The following is a 7364-nucleotide window of genomic DNA, read 5'->3' as shown; positions in this document are numbered from 1 at the left end:
AAATCAACAAGGAGGAAAGCACATGAGCCAATGTCTAACGTCTGTCCGCATCGCTGTGGAGTCTTTCACAGGACACCACGTGCCGCTGCTGTACACAGTCTTCACTGTCTATTATGGTGAGCGCTGTCTACTGGGAGAAACTAGTACATGTTATTGACAGCTGTTAAGATGAAAGGGAAAATGGTGCACTGACTCCCACAAAGGAACCAGGGATTCTCACGTTCTCTATGTCTCCTATGCTCCCATTTCCCCTATGACAAACTAAATCAGCTTTAGGTAGAAGACATTAAATACTTCATCAGTCCTTATGCACTGAATTCATAACACTCAAAATTTGTTGAAAATAGATAGAAGAGAACATGTTTTATATTTGTATTTACCAGTAATCACATCACTCTGTACACCTACTAATAGCTGACCTTTGGATCTGTCTGCAGCTGCCCTTAAATGCCTGATATGCTTCCCCTTGTTTTAGAAAACAAAATTTGAGCTAAGATATTTCTGGAAAGCTTAACATGACTTACGTCATCAATGCTAGGAGCAGGCACACAAATTGCCACGCACCTACTGCGGATCGGAGGGATCACCTTAGATGTGGAACTGTAACAGAAGATCAGCCTGCAGGTGGACATGTACTTCTCCATCGTTCTGTGCAAGGCATGCTGAGCATCCTTTGTGAGTTTGTCCACCTCTGTCAATAAAACCACTGGGTCAAAAAGAATCAAACCAGCTACAACTGGAGGGCACTCAAGCGTTAAGTCACCATCTGCCTCTACTGTGTCCTCATTAATAGGTGTGACGTCCTAAATAGATGGCTGATATTCTACTTTCACCTCCGCAAAGGGCAGAATCATACATTTTTAAATGTTATAATCAAACAAGACTAAGAAACCCTGGTCAAAATGAAGTTAAATTAGGACTTCTCACATCATCACAGCTTTTATCATAACAAAGTTGCAAGACAAGGATGTACTGATGTATACTATAAACTCAAAGAATTTGTTAATACTTTGGAAATCTCTGATGCAAGAGTCATAGCCAATGGGTACAGTCAACAGGAGAATCTGGGAAGACACACAAGAAAATTGTATCTGGCTGCATTCGAGGACCAGTCAACCTTAAGAGGTTCAGGAACTGTGAGTAGGCAGGGGGTGAATCCAAACAACCTCAATGTGTAAGTCAAACTCCATTCCCATTTCCATAAAAAGAACAAAGACAAAGACACATCATGCCTGAGTGGGAGTGAAAAGAGGAATCCACAACACTTGTCCAAGCTGTGAGAATGTGAAACCACAGACTGCCCACAGGATACACAGGATCACAGCCAGTGTGAATGCAGAAGCCATAAGCAGGAGCAGGCCCCACAGGGCCCAATCTGTGGCTGAGAACATGGGACCCTGACACAGTGGGAATGGAGCAAGTAGGTGGTTCTGGAACAAAGGCACTTCCTGCTAGGAAGATGCTCCATGCAGAGCCCAGCAGTGGGAGCAGAGTGAGCAGAACAGGAGAGACAAGGACAAGGATGTAGAGTGGTAGGAAATATGGGTCCCGACTTTCTGAAGAAAAAACACAGAAACACCTAAGCCCCAAACATAGAAAAACCCTCTCTGGCCTCCTACTTTCAAACACTACAAAAAAACCTATTTTTTTTTTTATGTTTTGTTAAGATGGTCAATAGAAAATAATCACATTGAATTCATAGTTCTAAGAAAATAATTACTTTTCACGTAACCATAAATGTAATGGACAAACATGCTAATCTAACTTCTGGAGCATGAAGACCTGAGTTCAGCTCCAGCAACCATGTAAAAAGATGCTCATAAAACTCAGAGCTGGAGAAACTGAGGCAGCTGCATCCCTGGAACTCAACAAAACAAAAAATATACCAAGGAAGGATGGTGGCCCACATAAAGTATCTGATACTTATTCCAGACAGGATTGACTTTTTAGACAGCTTTGTTTATGCTCACCAACACTGAAAGAGTCAGGATAGCTCAACCGAACTCATGCAAGGAACTGCAAACTGTGAGCTCTGCAGAGCGAGCAGACTTCAGTGACAGCACAGGCTGTGGGTCAAGCAACCAGCTTTACTTTAATCTGCTCTGTGGACCAAGCTTCCACACGTACAGCAATATTTCAAAAAATAACTCTAAGCTGGAGGACAAGGAGTGTAAACTAATTTTTTTTGTTTTTACTAAAACTGTAATTCCTACTACTTTTCTAAAAATATTTAGTAGCAGTTTACCTGGGATTAACTTCAAGGTGGTAGTTACTGGCAATGGTGATGATTTCAAAATTTTTATAGATGGAGTCTGTGAATGAAACAAGAATCTGCTCAACATCTTCTTACTGGCTATCTTCTTTTTCTCATGTATAACCAATCACCACTAACTACCTGAACAATCTTCCATGTTAACACAGAAATAAAGGAAAAATATATTCATGTTCCATGGCAAATAATAACATAGAAAGAGGAAATCTCATGCACACCTGTTTTACTCCTCCCACTTAAAAATGTGTCTCTGCAATCCCTTTTAGACAACTGGTGTGAGATGAGATGACGGCCATGTATCATCTTAAAGTATGCATGTTCTGCAGCAAATTACTTTTGTGGATTTTAACTTTGACCACACTGTGAATGTCTGTTTCATCTGATGAACTGATCTATGCATATTACACACACACACACACACACACACACACACTCTATTTCTTTTTTTTTTTTTTGCTGTAAAGTAATTTTTTTTTTATTCTCATGGTAGATCTGCGTCTAGGCAATAGCACATAATAGAACTTTCCATTATTGAAAAGCTACTAGCAAGACACTTCTTTTTAGAAAATATTTCTTGTCGTTGTTGTTGTTGTTTTTTAATTTATTTATTTATTAAGGATTTCTGCCTCCTCCCCGCAACCGACTCCCATTTCCCTGCCCCTCCTCCGATCAAGTCACCCTCCCTCATCTGCTCAAAGAGCAATCAGGGTTCCCTGACCTGTGGGAAGCACAAGGACCGCCCACCTCTATCCAGGTCTCCTAAGTGAGCATCCAAATTGCCTAGGCTCCCCCAAAGCCAGTACGTGCAGTAGGATCAAAAACCCACTGCGATTGTTCTTGAGTTCTCAGTATTCCTCATTGTCCGCTATGTTCAGCGAGTCCGGATTTATCCCATGCTTTTTCAGACCCAGGTAGCTGGCCTTGGTGAGTTCCCGATAGAACATCCCCATTGTCTCAGTGTGTGGGTGCACTCCTTGCGGTCCTGAGTTCCTTGCTCATGCTCCGTCTCCTTCTGCTCCTGATTTGGACCTTGAGATTTCTGTCTGGTGCTCCAATGTGGGTCTCTGCCTCTGTCTCCTTTCATCGCCTGATGAAGATTAATATTCATGAGGATGCCTATGTGTTTGTCTTCGGATTCTCCTTTTTATTTAGCTTCTCCAGGAACATGAATAGTTCAATGTCCTTTATTTATGGCTAGAAACCAAATATGAGTGAGTACATACCATGTTCCTCTTTTTGGGTCTGGCTTACCTCACTCAGGATAGACACACTCTATTTCTTAAGTCATAGGCAGACAGTGTTGGGGAGGGGTGCATATCTGACCAGAACTGAAAATCCTTGCCAGGGAGACCTGAGACACCTAACTTCATAAGCACAGGACTGAGTCAGCAACCTGGGCTGGAGTGTGGACCTGGGATGGCGAACTCTACAGGAGCCGGACGGAGCCAGCAACCTAGGCCAGAGCAGACCTGAGACAGTGAACTCCACAGGAGCAGCTACAGCAGAGCAATCGGAGCAACCACTGAGGGAGTGTGCCAGAGCCAGAGACCTCTACTGGTTCAGGAAATGAGTCTGGGACCTACGAAGAGATAGGCAGGAATCAGTGACCTCTGCAGGACTGAGAGTAAGTCTGAGATCTTCGATGGAGTAAACCTGAACCAGAACCCCTGCATATCCAGGTGTGAATCTGGGACCTCCCAGAAACTGGTCCTAAGCCAGGAACTCTGAGGGTCGGGGTATGAATCTGGGACCTCCAATGGAGTGGGAAGGAACCAGAGACCTCTGCAGGTTCGGGTATGAGTCTGGGACCACTGAGAGAGTAGGCCTAAGTCAGGACCTCTGCAGAACCAATCCCAAGTCAGAGACCTCCACAGGATCAGATCCAAACAAGGGACATTTATAGAAACAGATCTGAGCCGGGAGCCTAGGAAAGAGCAGGCCTGAGACAGCGACTCCATAGTAGTGGAGCAAACCATGGGAGCACTGAGCAACCTAGGAAACACAGAGTGACTAACGGGGTGACTAAAACCTGTGGCACTGACTACACCACAAGGAACAACCACCTGAGCCTTGGATCTACTGGAACCTGGAAGATTGATCACCAGAGCCACAGACAGCCCCAACTACACCAATCAGAGTAAAAGATGAGTAGACAAGGTAAGAACACACAACACCACAAAGACCTCCTGTGTCTTATCAGATCACCATGGATTAAAGTTAGAATTCAACAACAATCCTACCTCCATAAAGCCGACAAATTCATGGAAACTGAACAGTCAACTACTGAACCACACCTGTGTTAAGGAAGAAATAAAGAAAGAAATTAAAGTCTTTCTTGAATTTAATGAAAATAAAGGGACAACATACTCAAACCTATGGGACACTATGAAAGCAGTCCTAAGAGGAAAGTTCATAGCACTAACTGCCCACTTAAAGAAAACAGAGAAAGCATACATCGGAGACTTAACAGCACACCTGAAAGCTTTAGAAAAAAAAGAAGCAGACGTGCCCAGGAGGAGTAGAAGACTGGATATAATCAAACTGAGGGCAGAAATCAACAAAATAGAAACGCGGAAAACAGTCCAAAGAATCAATGAAAGAAAAAGTTGGTTCTTGCAGAAAATCAACAAGATCGACAAACTCCTATCCAAACTAATAAAACAACAGGAGAGAACACGCAAATAAATAAGATCAGAAATGAAAAGGGGGACATAACCACAGACACAGAGGAAATTCAGAGAATCATTAGATCTTACTACAAAAGCCTGTATGCCACAAAACTGGAAAATGCAAAAGAAATGGACACTTTTTTAGATAAGTACCATACACCAAAGCTAAACCAAGACCAGGTGAACGATCCAAATAGACCTGTTAATCGCGAAGAGCTAGAAACCGTTATCAAAAATCTACCTTCCAAAAGAAGCCCAGGAACAGATGGTTTCAATGCAGAATTCTACCAGAACTTCCAAGAAGAGCTAATACCTATACTCCTAATGTATTTCACAATATAGAAACAGAAGAGTCATTGCCAAATTCCTTTTATGAAGCTACAGTTACCATGATACCAAAACCACACAAAGACCCAACCAAGAAAGAAAATTACAAGCCTATCTCACTCATGAATATCGACGCAAAAATTCTCAATAAAATACTGGCAAACCGAATCCAAGAACATATTAGAAAAATTATCCATTATGATCAAGTAGGCTTGAGATGGAGGGCTCGTTCAACATACGCAAATCTATCAATGTAATCCATCATATAAATAAACTGAAAGAAAAAAACCATATGATCATTTCATTAGATGCTGAAAAAGCATTCGACAAAATTCAACACCCCTTTATGATATAAGTCTTGGAGAGATTAGGGATACAAGGGTCATACCTAAATATAATAAAAGCTATTTACAGCAAGCCGTCAGCAAACATTAAATTAAATGGATAAAAACTCAAAGCCATCCCACTAAAATCAGGAACACGACAAGGCTGTCCACTCTCTCCATACCTCTTCAATATAGTGCTTGAAGTTCTAGCAATAGCAATAAGACAACATAAAGGGATCAAGGGGATTCGTATCGGAAAAGAAGAAGTTAAGCTCTCGTTATTTGCAGATGATATGATAGTATACATAAGCGACCCCAAAACCTCTACCAAAGAACTCCTACAGCTGATAAACACCTTTAGTAATGTGGCAGGATACAAGATCAACTCCAAAAAATCAGTGGCCTTCCTATACACTAAGGATAAAAAAACAGAGAGGAAAATTAGAGAAGCATCACCTTTCATGATAGCCACAAATAGCATAAAATATCTTGGGGTAACTCTGACAAGGATGTGAAAGATCTATTTGACAAGAACTTTAAGTCTTTGAAGAAAGAAATTGAAGAGGACACCAGAAAATGGAAAGATCTTCCTTGCTCCTGGATTGGGAGGATCAACATAGTAAAAATGGCAATTCTACCAAAAGCAATCTATAGATTCAATGCAATCCCCATTAAAATCCCATCAAAATTCTTCACAGATCTGGAGAAGACAATAATCAACTTTATATGGAAAAACAAAAAACCCAGGATAGCCAAAACAATCTTATACAACAAAGGAACGTCTGGAGGCATTACCATCCCTGACTTCAAACTCTACTACAGACCTACAGTATTGAAAACAGCTTGGTATTGGCATAAAAACAGAGAAGTCGACCAATGGAATCTAATAGAAGACCCTGACATTAACCCACAAACCTATGAACACCTGATTTTCGATAAAGGAGCTAAAAGTATACAATGGAAAAAAGAGAGCATCTTCAACAAATTGTGCTGGCAAAACTGGACGTCAACCTGTAGAAGAATGAAGATAGATCCATATCTATCACCATGCACAAAACTCAAGTCCAAATGGATTAAAGACCTCAATATCAGTCCGAACACACTGATAGAAGAGAAAGTGGGAAGTACTCTACAACACATGGGCACAGGAGACCACTTCCTACTTATAACCTCAGAAGCAAAGACATTAAGGACCTCATTGAATAAATAGGACCTCCTGAGACAGAGAAGCTTCTGTAAAGCAAAGGACACTGTCCCTAAGACACAAAGGCAACCCACTAACTGGGAGAAGATCTTCACCAACCCCGCAACTGACAAAGGTCTGATCTCCAAAATATATAAAGAAATCAAGAAACTAGACCGTAAAAGGCTAATCAACCCAATTATAAAATGCGGCATTGAGCTGAACAGAGAATTATCAACAGAAGAACTATAAATGGCCAAAAGACACTTAAGGTCATGCTCAACTTCCTTAGCGATCAGGGAAATGCAAATCAAGACAACTTTAAGATACCATCTTACACCTGTCAGAATGGCTAAAATAAAAAACACCAGTGATAGCCTTTGCTGGAGAGGTTGTGGAGAAAGGGGTACACTCATCCATTGCTGGTGGGAATGCAAACTTGTGCAACCACTTTGGAAAGCAGTATGGCGGTTTCTCAGGAAATTTGGGATCAACTTACCCCTGGACCCAGCAATACCACTCTTGGGAATATACTCAAGAGAGGCCTTATCATACAACAAAAGTATATGCTCAACTATGTTCATAGC

The sequence above is a fragment of the Microtus pennsylvanicus genome, chromosome 5 (genome assembly GCF_037038515.1).
Source record: "Microtus pennsylvanicus isolate mMicPen1 chromosome 5, mMicPen1.hap1, whole genome shotgun sequence".
Classification (NCBI taxonomy): Eukaryota; Metazoa; Chordata; class Mammalia; order Rodentia; family Cricetidae; genus Microtus; species Microtus pennsylvanicus.
Note: the sequence above shows the minus strand (reverse complement) of the source record.